Consider the following 12,953-nt stretch of genomic DNA (forward strand, 5'->3'; position numbering starts at 1 on the left):
AATAAATTATTAGCCCTAAATCCTGGTAGTGAGTGTAGTGACCTACCAAGTGCGGTAGGGTGCCCTTCTGCAGGCTGGCCGCTTGCCCCGCTGGATAAGAATGCTGATCCGCATCATCAAAAGCATACAGATATAAAGCGCTTTGACAGCTCCTCATAGAGGCAACGCGCGCTAGGCCGCACGCCATAAATCTAAGCTAAAGTCTTAAATTCGAGATCATGAACATGAAATATTGTTCGCTATAATATTAAAATCATAGGTATTAGACCTATGATTTTACTATTATACCGAAAAGTTAGCAGGCGGCCGTGCCGTGGTCGTGATAGGTACAGCATGCGTGGACCAGACAAGCAAACCCTGAATTATGTCCCTACCTATTTTACTATACCTTTGTTCACCATTATGTTCACCTATGTATATTTACTCTTCTTTCCAAGATAATCATCTTTTTCAAGATGTAACCCGTATAATCGGGCTGTATAATTGCCTCAATTTTTTTACACAAAGTTGTATATAATCTTAATTCGATAATTAATGATGTTTTACATATTTATCATATACTATTTTGCAATTTTTTCTTGGATATTTGTACGTTGTTTATTTAGATTGACGATTACTATGACAGCGTTTTTTTTTTCTTTTTTGGCATTTACTACAGTAGCCAGTGTCATGTCGATATAAAAACACTTTAAAATGGAAAGGTTGAGTCCTCAATACAGTGACATTATAACTCAAACAAGAACCATCCAAAGGGGGGTGGGGGGAAATTTCGTTATCTGCCTCTCTATCACTCTTGCATATACGAGCGAAATTTAATGGTGGCAGATAACGAAATTGGTATCGCGGCTAAACCGCCTTGATTCATCAATGTTATATTTATTAGGAACAAACGTTGACTGCCGACTGTCCTATATATTATACTACTCTTTGCTGCCCACTTCTAGCGCTGGCGGTACACCGCGAAAATCAGTAAAATGCTGCAAATGGTGTTAAAGGTCTGAAAATCGGTACGATTGATCTTTAGGACATTTGAAACAATTTGACCCGAAGCGCCAACAAATAAAAAAAACGAGAGGAGTTATGACGTCATGTTTTTTTGTATGAAATAAAAAAAAAATGTTTAGAAACCTATCGTGTATGGTATTAAACGAAAGGGCTTTCTGAGCCAATGCTAAAAATATATCACATAGTTACATTTCAGTCATTTTGTTTAAATTATAATAAAAATAGTTTTCAAAACATACCAAGTTTGGGCTTCTCCAGATACAATACCATAATTTTTTTTTGTAAAATATACCTCAAATTATCCCTAATATCCTCATATCTAACCCTAATAAAGCAATTTTGAAATTATTTACATTTAGGTTTTTTTTTTTAATTTTTCAATTTTACAAAGTGTAATAATAGCCCTGCCGAATTACTCAATACGAGTAATAATGTCATTCGGGTAAAATAAGAGTATTGAAACTTGCTTTTTCTACTCCCGTACTGTTATTTGTCATTTAAAGGGTCGTGCACACACCTTTAAACCCCTAACTTATAGTTATCAACACAAGTCTTTAGTCTATTCCCCAAAAAAATATTTGTGCATACACGCAGTATCTTTTTGGCACTTTTACGATACTTCGTGTAATCACCACTTAAAAAATATTGTATGGAATACATTGTTTCCAATCTAATTTTAATTGTCATTTCTGACAGATGAGTAAACCATATACATGTTTTGGTTAATGGTACGATTATTTTCATCTTTATAGGGCTGTATCTCCTAAACCGTGCGTCGTAGCACAAAAATAATCAAATTTTCGTTCCCCTTTGAAACTCCTAAGTAATATTTAGAAAACACGAAACCAAAAAAAAAATAAAGATTTTTTTTTATAGGGTTGTATCTTCTAAACCGTGCGTCGTAGCGCAAAAATATTAAAATGTTCATTCCTCTGTAAGAAACCCTAATTAATATTTAAAAACAAAACACAAAAAGAGATTAAAAAACACAAAAAAAAAACTTTATAATGCTGTATCTCCTAAACCGTGCGTCGTAGCGCAAAAATAATCAAATTTTCGTTCCCCTTTAAGAAACCCCTAAGTAAGATTTAAAAAACACAAAAAAAAGAAAAAAAAAAGAAAAAGAGGAAGAAAAATATTTATAGGGCTGTATCTCCTAAACCGTGCGTCGTAGCGCAAAAATAATAAAATTTTCGTTCCCCTTAAGAATCCCACGCACTGAACAACCTATCACATTAGGACATGAAACAATCATCATCATCCATTTTTATTATTATTTCATTGCATTTCAAAGTAAGTGCTTGGTCGTAGAAAAAGTATTGTATGCAACGTTGTTTAACTGAGTCAAAAAATACTAGTGGCGTCTTTATTAACAATTTTCGGTTGTTGTTTGTTGTTATTGTTGCTCACGCCACTCGCCTTTTTTGACCTCTCTTAAACAACAGTTGCATAAAATACTATTACATGTTCCTTTGGTAATATCTAAGCTTTAAGTAAGAAAAAGTTCTGATGAGTGGGGGGTGGAGAACTCGGGAAAGGGGGGACGTTAAAGGTGAGTTTTTTCGGTTAATTCTTTCTTAATTATTTCATAGACAATTTTTACTACGACTTATAGATTCCGAGATATAAGCGACTTTCTGAAAAAAAACCGTTATATATTAATTTTATGCTTTCTTTTTAAATATTTAATTGAGAGATTCATAGATCACACTATGTAAAATTGAAAAATAAAAAAAAACCTAAATGTATATAATTTCAAAATTGCTTTATTAGGGTTAGATATGAGGATATTAGGTATAAGATTAGAGGTATATTTTACAAAAAAAAATTACCGTATTGTATCTGGAGAAACCCAAACTTAATTGGTATGTTTTGAAAATTATTTATATTATAATTTAAAAAAAAATACTGAAATGTAATGATGTGATATATGTTTGGAATCGGCTCAGAAAGCCCTTTCGTTTAATACCAAACACGATAGGTTTTTAAACAATATTTTTTTATTCCTTACAAAAAAAGATGACGTCATAACTCCTCTCGTTTTTTTTTATTTGTTGGTGCTTCGGGTCAAATTGTTTCAAATGTTCTACAGATCAATCGTACCGATTTTCATACCTTTAACATCATTTGCAGCATTTTACTGAATTTCTCGGTGTACCGCCAGCGCTATATAGGTATACTTGGTCAACCAGATCTTGACAGTAGAAAAAGGCGGCAATTTTGAAAAATGTAGGCGCGAAGGGATATCGTCCCATGAAAGATTTGAATTTCGTGCCTTTTTTTACTGACATGATTTGGTTGACCAGCTATATACATATTACTAGTTTTTTGCTTTGTGCGCGGGGCCCGAGGGCCCCGCGGTGTGCGTGTTGTTGTTGTTTGTTGTATTGTTGTTGTTGTTGTTGTGTAGTTGTTGCTGTTGTTGTTGCTGTAGTTTTGTTTTCCAAAGGGAAAAAGAAATGAAATTGTACTTTTGCTCGAAAGAAAAGGTCCGCATGCGAGCATTTCATTCCCGCAGCTCGGCCTTCGGCCTCGCGTGCTTGGGGACTGGTAAGGGACGCTCCGGGCCTTCGGCCCTACGCGGAGCTCGGCCTTCGGCCTTCGCTGGGTTTCGAAGCTCAGCGTCGGGCCTTCGGCCCGCCGCTTCGCTTATTAAAACACTCGGGGAGGGTTGGTTTCCGCTTGGGAGCGTAAGCGGGAAGTTGGAGCTCAAACACGACCCAATAGTAAAAGTGTCTTGACAAGCTCACGTCGGGCCTACGGCCTTCGGCCTTCGGCCCGCCGTTTCGCTTGTCTAAGACACTTTTACTATTGGGTCGTGTTTGAGCTCCAACTTCCCCCTCTCGTGTGACGCTTCGGGCCTTCGGCCCTACGCGGAGCTCGGCCTTCGGCCTTCGCGAGCCTCGACGCTTCGCCGCCGGGCCTTCGGCCCGCCGGCTCGCTCATCAACACAGTTGACTCGGTAGAACGCTTGGAAGCACTTCATTCACGCAGCTCGGCCTTCGGCCTCGCTTTAAATTACTGGGGGTCGCACGCTTGGGGGTCGGGGTGAAGGCTCCGGGCCTTCGGCCCGTCGCCGGGGTCGGCCTTCGGCCTCCCGGCCTGAAGCTCGCCCTTCGGGCTCGCTTAACACACTTTTTGTATAGGATTTCGCTTTGCTCGTCATTCCCGCGGCGAGGCCTTCGGCCTCGCCCAAAATTACTGGGGGTTGGACACGCCCGGACGCCCGGGGTGAAGCTCCGGGCCTGACGGCCCGTCGCGGGGTCGGCCTGCGGCCTCCCAGCCTGAAGCTCGCCCTTCGGGCTCGCTTAACCTACTTGGAAATTTGACTTTTGCCCCCGCCCGCGCCGTTTTGGACTTTTCCAAAAAATTTTTTTTACATGGTAATCTTGGGCCCCCAGGCTCGCCGCGTGCCAAATCTCAGCGCGCTCGGACCGACTTGAAAAAAAAAAAAAAAAAAAGTCGGCCATTTTGAATTTTTTTGAATGCAGTTCCACTTCTCTCGAGGCCCTCTATGACATTTGGTCGAGCACCCCCCGCCCATCTCGCGCCGTTTAAGAGTTGCCATACAAAATAAAAGTGGCCAGTTTTTCCGCAATTGAAACATTTTTGGAAAAATTTTTTTTTCATAGGAATCTAGGGGACCCCGAGATTCCGTGACCGAAATCTCAGCGCGCTGGGACAAACTTGAAAAAATTAAAAAAAAAATGTTGGCCCGTTTGAAAAAAAAATGGCGGCTTCAGAAACTGCCCAGGGTTCTCTATGACATTTGGTCGAGCACCCCCCGCCTAAGTCTTACCGTTTCGGCGTGCTCCTATGCAGAATCGTGGTCTTCCATACAATCCAAAAATCCATATTTTTCTGGACCTACAAATTCCGAGCTCTATACGAAACTTTTTTTTTTTTTCACCCAAGTGCTACAGTTTTCAAATAAAACATCTATATATGAAATCAGTCGTAATGTAGCTATATATAATATTAACTAGTTTTTTGCTTTGTGCGCGGGGCCCGAGGGCCCCGCGGTGTGCGTGTTGTTGTTGTTGTTGTTGTTGTCGTTGTGTAGTTGTTGCTGTTGTTGTTGCTGTAGTTTTGTTTTCCAAAGGGAAAAAGAAATGAAATTGTACTTTTGCTCGAAAGAAAAGGTCCGCATGCGAGCATTTCATTCCCGCAGCTCGGCCTTCGGCCTCGCGTGCTTGGGGACTGGTAAGGGACGCTCCGGGCCTTCGGCCCTACGCGGAGCTCGGCCTTCGGCCTTCGCTGGGTTTCGAAGCTCAGCGTCGGGCCTTCGGCCCGCCGCTTCGCTTATTAAAACACTCGGGGAGGGTTGGTTTTGCTTGGGAGCGTAAGCGGGAAGTTGGAGCTCAAACACGACCCAATAGTAAAAGTGTCTTGACAAGCTCACGTCGGGCCTACGGCCTTCGGCCTTCGGCCCGCCGTTTCGCTTGTCTAAGCCACTTTTACTATTGGGTCGTGTTTGAGCTCCAACTTCCCCCTCTCGTGTGACGCTTCGGGCCTTCGGCCCTACGCGGAGCTCGGCCTTCGGCCTTCGCGAGCCTCGACGCTTCGCCGCCGGGCCTTCGGCCCGCCGGCTCGCTCATCAACACAGTTAACTCGGTAGAACGCTTGGAAGCACTTCATTCACGCAGCTCGGCCTTCGGCCTCGCGTGCTTGGGGACTGGTAAGGGACGCTCCGGGCCTTCGGCCCTACGCGGAGCTCGGCCTTCGGCCTTCGCTGGGTTTCGAAGCTCAGCGTCGGGCCTTCGGCCCGCCGCTTCGCTTATTAAAACACTCGGGGAGGGTTGGTTTTGCTTGGGAGCGTAAGCGGGAAGTTGGAGCTCAAACACGACCCAATAGTAAAAGTGTCTTGACAAGCTCACGTCGGGCCTTCGGCCCGCCGTTTCGCTTGTCTAAGCCACTTTTACTATTGGGTCGTGTTTGAGCTCCAACTTCCCCCTCTCGTGTGACGCTTCGGGCCTTCGGCCCTACGCGGAGCTCGGCCTTCGGCCTTCGCGAGCCTCGACGCTTCGCCGCCGGGCCTTCGGCCCGCCGGCTCGCTCATCAACACAGTTGACTCGGTAGAACGCTTGGGAGCACTTCATTCACGCAGCTCGGCCTTCGGCCTCGCTTTAAATTACTGGGGGTCGCACGCTTGGGGGTCGGGGTGAAGGCTCCGGGCCTTCGGCCCGTCGCCGGGGTCGGCCTTCGGCCTCCCGGCCTGAAGCTCGCCCTTCGGGCTCGCTTAACCTACTTGGAAATTTGACTTTTGCCCCCGCCCGCGCCGTTTTGGACTTTTCCAAAAAATTTTTTTTACATGGTAATCTTGGGCCCCCAGGCTCGCCGCGTGCCAAATCTCAGCGCGCTCGGACCGACTTGAAAAAAAAAAAAAAAAAAAGTCGGCCATTTTGAATTTTTTTAAATGCAGTTGTATTTCTCTCGAGGCCCTCTATGACATTTGGTCGAGCACCCCCCGCCCATCTCGCGCCGTTTAAGAGTTGCCATACAAAATAAAAGTGGCCAGTTTTTCCGCAATTGAAACATTTTTGGAAAAATTTTTTTTTCATAGGAATCTAGGGGACCCCGAGATTCCGTGACCGAAATCTCAGCGCGCTGGGACAAACTTGAAAAAATTAAAAAAAAAAAGTCGGCCCGTTTGAAAAAAAAATGGCGGCTTCAAAAACTGCCCAGGGTCCTCTATGACATTTGGTCGAGCACACCCCGCCTAAGTCTTACCGTTTCGGCGTGCTCCTATGCAGAATCGTGGTCTTCCATACAATCCAAAAATCCATATTTTTCTGGACCTACAAATTCCGAGCTCTGTACGAATCTTTTTTTTTTTTTAACCTAACCCTCACAGTTTAGAAATAAAACGTATACATGAGAAATCAGTCGTAATGTAGCTATATATAATATTAACTAGTTTTTTGCTTTGTGCGCGGGGCCCGAGGGCCCCGCGGTGTGCGTGTTGTTGTTGTTTGTTGTATTGTTGTTGTTGTTGTTGTGTAGTTGTTGCTGTTGTTGTTGCTGTAGTTTTGTTTTCCAAAGGGAAAAAGAAATGAAATTGTACTTTTGCTCGAAAGAAAAGGTCCGCATGCGAGCATTTCATTCCCGCAGCTCGGCCTTCGGCCTCGCGTGCTTGGGGACTGGTAAGGGACGCTCCGGGCCTTCGGCCCTACGCGGAGCTCGGCCTTCGGCCTTCGCTGGGTTTCGAAGCTCAGCGTCGGGCCTTCGGCCCGCCGCTTCGCTTATTAAAACACTCGGGGAGGGTTGGTTTCCGCTTGGGAGCGTAAGCGGGAAGTTGGAGCTCAAACACGACCCAATAGTAAAAGTGTCTTGACAAGCTCACGTCGGGCCTACGGCCTTCGGCCTTCGGCCCGCCGTTTCGCTTGTCTAAGCCACTTTTACTATTGGGTCGTGTTTGAGCTCCAACTTCCCCCTCTCGTGTGACGCTTCGGGCCTTCGGCCCTACGCGGAGCTCGGCCTTCGGCCTTCGCGAGCCTCGACGCTTCGCCGCCGGGCCTTCGGCCCGCCGGCTCGCTCATCAACACAGTCGACTCGGTAGAACGCTTGGAAGCACTTCATTCACGCAGCTCGGCCTTCGGCCTCGCTTTAAATTACTGGGGGTCGCACGCTTGGGGGTCGGGGTGAAGGCTCCGGGCCTTCGGCCCGTCGCCGGGGTCGGCCTTCGGCCTCCCGGCCTGAAGCTCGCCCTTCGGGCTCGCTTAACACACTTTTTGTATAGGATTTCGCTTTGCTCGTCATTCCCGCGGCGAGGCCTTCGGCCTCGCCCAAAATTACTGGGGGTAGGACACGCCCGGATGCCCGTGGTGAAGCTCCGGGCCTGACGGCCCGTCGCGGGGTCGGCCTTCGGCCTCCCGGCCTGAAGCTCGCCCTTCGGGCTCGCTTAACCTACTTGGAAATTTGACTTTTGCCCCCGCCCGCGCCGTTTTGGACTTTTCCAATAATTTTTTTTTACATGGTAATCTTGGGCCCCCAGGCTCGCCGCGTGCCAAATCTCAGCGCGCTCGGACCGACTTGAAAAAAAAAAAAAAAAAAAGTCGGCCATTTTGAATTTTTTTGAATGCAGTTGCACTTCTCTCGAGGCCCTCTATGACATTTGGTCGAGCACCCCCCGCCCATCTCGCGCCGTTTAAGAGTTGCCATACAAAATAAAAGTGGCCAGTTTTTCCGCAATTGAAACATTTTTCGAAAAATTTTTTTACCATAGGAATCTAGGGGACCCAGAGATTCCGTGACTAAAATTTCAGCGCGCTAGGACAAACTTGAAAAAATTAAAAAAAAAAAGTCGGCCCGTTTGAAAAAAAAATGGCGGCTTCAGAAACTGCCCAGGGTCCTCTATGACATTTGGTCGAGCACCCCCCCTCTAACCCCCACCGTTTGGCCGGGCCGTCAAACATTTTTCGACCCGGGAGCCGGATCCAAAAATCCATATTTTTCTGGACCTACAAATTCCGAGCTCTGTACGAATCTTTTTTTTTTTTTCACCTAACCCTTACAGTTGTCAAATAAAACATATATATGAGAAATGAGTCGTAATGTAGCTATATATAATATTAATACTACTCTTTGCCTACGCCTTTGTTTTAAACTTTTTTTTAACAAGTTTTCACAGACAATTAATAATTTGACATAGACACATCAAGGCGGTTTGTTTACAAAGGGGCCTATCGGGAAGTGCGAAAATCGAAACTCAGCTATTTGCCTCTTTATCGCTCGAATATGCAAGAGTGATAGAGGTTAGATAACAAAATTTCTAATTTCTGACTGTATTTTTCTTTAAATATTTTCAAATATAATTAAGTTGCGTTGTTTTATCACAAAGTTAAAAAGACTTAAAAGACCACTTGTCTGTATCATCACCATCAGATCAGCTCGATGGTAACCATAAAAATATTGTATTGTCACCCATATTACATATTATGTACTTATGTAAATTTTCAGCTTCATTGAACACCCGAGAAGTGGGTCAAATCTAGACACGCGGTAGCGTGTCCAGCCAAGTTCAAAGAAAAAGGAACTGGCGACGCAGCAACCGTGTGTAATATTACACGAACCATTTCGAGCTACTTTTGACCCCTTCACAACTTGAAACCTACTTAACCTACACACATGAAATTTGGCACATGTATTCAAGTCCCTTAGCTTGTTCAAAATACACTATTTCATAAACATAGCTCAAACTGTTATTGATAAATTAACCTTTAAAAACCGGCATTTTTGTGACTGACTGACATATAGATCAAAAACGTAACCCACTTCCAGGTGACCTAGAAACTTGAAATTTGGCATCAAGGTAGACTATTAGGTGTATATAGAAGGAAAAATGTGAAAATTGGAAATGATTGATATTTTGATGGAAAAAAAATAATAATTAATACTTATAGACCAAAAACCTAACCCACTTCTAGATCACTTAGAAACTTGATATTTGGCATCAAAGTAGACTATTAGGTGCATATAGAAGGAAAAATGTGAAAACTGGAAATTATTGATATTTCGATGGAAAAATAATAATTAATACTTATAGACCAAAAACCTAACCCACTTCTAGATGACTTAGAAACTTGATATTTGGCATCAAGGTAGACTATTAGGTGCATATAGAGGGAAAAATCTGAAAACTGGAAATTATTGATATATCGATGGAAAAAAAATACTTATAGACCAAAAACCTAACCCACTTCTAGATTACTTAGAAACTTGATATTTGGAATGAAAGTAGACTATAAGGCGTATACAAAAGAAAAAATGTGAAACTGAAACTTTTTGACAATTAACCGCGCGTTAGCGAGGGTCTCCTTTTCAGCTTAGGCAAACTGCTTTCATGATGAATACTATAGTAATTTCTGTACAAAAAGTAATGATATCCCAACAAAAACATAAATGTGAAATGAGAGCCAAGTTCAATATTGAGAATATGTGTCGTTGTTAACTCGCCGACAAAAGAATTGAGATCTATATGGGTGCCAAGTTCTGTGCTGTGTAGAAAATCCTGAAATTATAAAGGATTTGTCTTGGCTAGTTTTTACGTATAGGCATATAGGTAATATATATTTTTCTGTTAGTTTTTCAAAAACTTGGTTTGTTGTTAAAAACTAGCCAAGACAAATCCTTTATAATTTCAGGATTTTCTACACATTTATGTTTTTGTTGGGATTTAATTTGCATGATTTGATTGGAACCACATTGGAACAGACAGACAACCAACGGGACAGATGAAACTAAGTAAAAGCTTGAAAAAATGTGGCTTTTTCAATTTCTATTGCAACTTCAGATGAAAACGGGGTTTCTATTGTTTCCCAGATAGTTTTAAGCCATAATGTATTGTTTGCTCGAATTTTCGTTAGTCATAATTCATTTGGTTCAGAAACGCGTCACTTTTCACGATTGCCATAAAACAAATCTAACCTAACCTAACCTATCTATAGGATAACCTAACTAAAATCTTGAAATGTTAACGGTTTCAGTTTTATGAGTAATGATAATATGACAAACAATACATTATGACTTAAAACTTTATGGGAAACAACGGGACCCCATGAAAACGTCCTTATTGAAGCATAAGGACCCTTAATTTATGGAAAGCCACATATAACAACCAATTCGAGGCTACTAGGTGGCAAAATACGACTCAATACGAGTAGGTAGGTCAAATACACGAGAGTAAGGATTTATATTTGGCCAAATATTCTTGTGACAAAGTTATTCTTCCTCGCGTTATCTCGATTTTGCCACGGATCATGAGAACCTATTGTTCGCTTGACAATTAATCTCAAGGATTGGCGTAGGCACTAGTTTTTCCGAAAGCAACTGCCATCTGACCTTCCAACCCAGAGGGTAAACTAGGCCTTATTGGGATCTGTTAGGCTGTTAAAGTTTAAAGTTACCTACTCGTAAGTCTCGTAACACAACATATAAGTTTCACATAACAGAATTACTTACATATATATATATATATATTATGTACCTAAACATATTACTTTTCTAAAAAAAGGACTGAAATCTAGTGCTGCGAAGAAACGGTATTTTTGTTCGGCTTTTTTGTTGCTATTTGGCATATGGATACATGGTAGAAGAAGTAAGTATGGAATCCTCCTCCGTTTTGCGTGGTCCGACGCACCTGGCTGGGTTTTCGCGATTTTCCGTCAATGTCTGTCAATACCTTATTTCTTACGAACACCTAAAATAATAAGTTTAAAATTAATCTCAATGTCTCCAGTTTGCTGTTCATTCAAACTGACAAAATCCAAATTTCTGAGGCAATATACGACCGCTGTCTTATATAAGCCATTAAAATTCGTCATGAATAACCCCACGTTGCGTTGTTATAAATTTAATTAAATAAATAATTATTGTATTTAATTTATAACAACTAATTAGGCATAGCGTCCAATTTAGAATATGACACAGGCACTAGTTCTTACGAATTTTACCTTAATTTATTAATCAAAGGACCTGAGGTAAAAGTGAGAAGAGGTTAATAAGCAGATGCACCAGCTAGTCGCCGACGCTCCGCTTCCCCCGGGATTAGCCCTTAAGCCTGCACCTAACAGACTGGCTCATAGGGGGCTATGAGCTTGCTGTTGCGTCAATTTTCATTTTTAGAAAAAAAACTAGTCTACTAACTACTAACAACACAATAAATGCTTATTTTGCCGCATTCTTCACTATCTCTCCCTATTTCACTGCCATCTAACCCAGAGGACAAAAATATAGCTTATTGTGGCTACTGGCTACTCCGTCTTCCTCATGACTCATGATATTTTACTTCACCATAAAGTAATTGGTGTAATATCAAATGATATTTTTCACACAAGTTACAAGAAGTTCATTGCTAAGAGCCGGGGTTAGGACCCACGACGATTGGTTTAAAATTTAAACTTTATATATAATTTGTTACCTTTATTATACTAAATCTGTTTTCTTTTTGACATTTAGTGGTATATGTATTGCTGTATGTTTATTGTCAAGTTTTTTTTAATTCTGGACAATTGTCATATATTCGTTTTCATGATAGATCTACACCAACGCAACTGCATGTCATGTTCTTGCGGTTTATTTTTATAACGCCAAGATCGAAATTTGACTGTTAACTCCATCTTGCGTCGAGTAGAGGAATCAAAAAACTATAGAAAATAGAAATGCAGTTTACTCTATGCCATAGAATCCCCTTTTAAATGTCATAAATCCAAACATGGCGGCCATACCAATAGACAACCAAGTCTAGCGATGAAATGATTTGTTTACATGAGATTCACTGACAGGTGACACACTTTACCTATTCGACAACCCATGATTGTTCAGATTCAAATGAACTTCAACATGCGACGTCAAAAGTGGCATGTCGAATAAGGCCCCTGATCCCATTTAAGTTTTTCATAAAATAAGTCGTACCTACTAACGCCTTTAATTGGCGATATTTCAGCGATATTTCGAAATAAATTATTACTGTGATTATTTTATATGATATACGAGGCAAACTAACTATAACTATTTTGGCTCAGTGATTCAAAGAGAATCTTGGCCTCCGAAACGAGAGCATGCCACCTGTCCCGATCCTGCGCAACTTCCTGCCAGTTACAGTCTGTGCGGAAAGAGAAGAGTCGTGGAATGTATTGGGCCCTATACATTCCACAACTCTTCTCTTTCTGCATAGAGTCTACTAAGCTGAAGCAAACGAGCAGATGAAGTGCCTGATGGTAATGTACACCAGCAACACCAGAGGGATTGTACGTGCGTTGTTACCAGCCTTCAGGATGGGATTATGCTTTTTTCTTGAAATATTGAAGGTCGTATCGGTTGGGAAATACCACAGGCTACCTACAATTAATTTCAGTTTAGTTGTGTGAGCAAGAAATTTCTGGAGTAACGCACAATTGAGCACTAACAACCATCTAAGCGGTGAAGATGGAAATGTTGTCGCGCAGAGT

The sequence above is a fragment of the Cydia amplana genome, chromosome 6, assembly GCF_948474715.1.
Source record: "Cydia amplana chromosome 6, ilCydAmpl1.1, whole genome shotgun sequence".
In the NCBI taxonomy this organism is placed as follows: Eukaryota; Metazoa; Arthropoda; class Insecta; order Lepidoptera; family Tortricidae; genus Cydia; species Cydia amplana.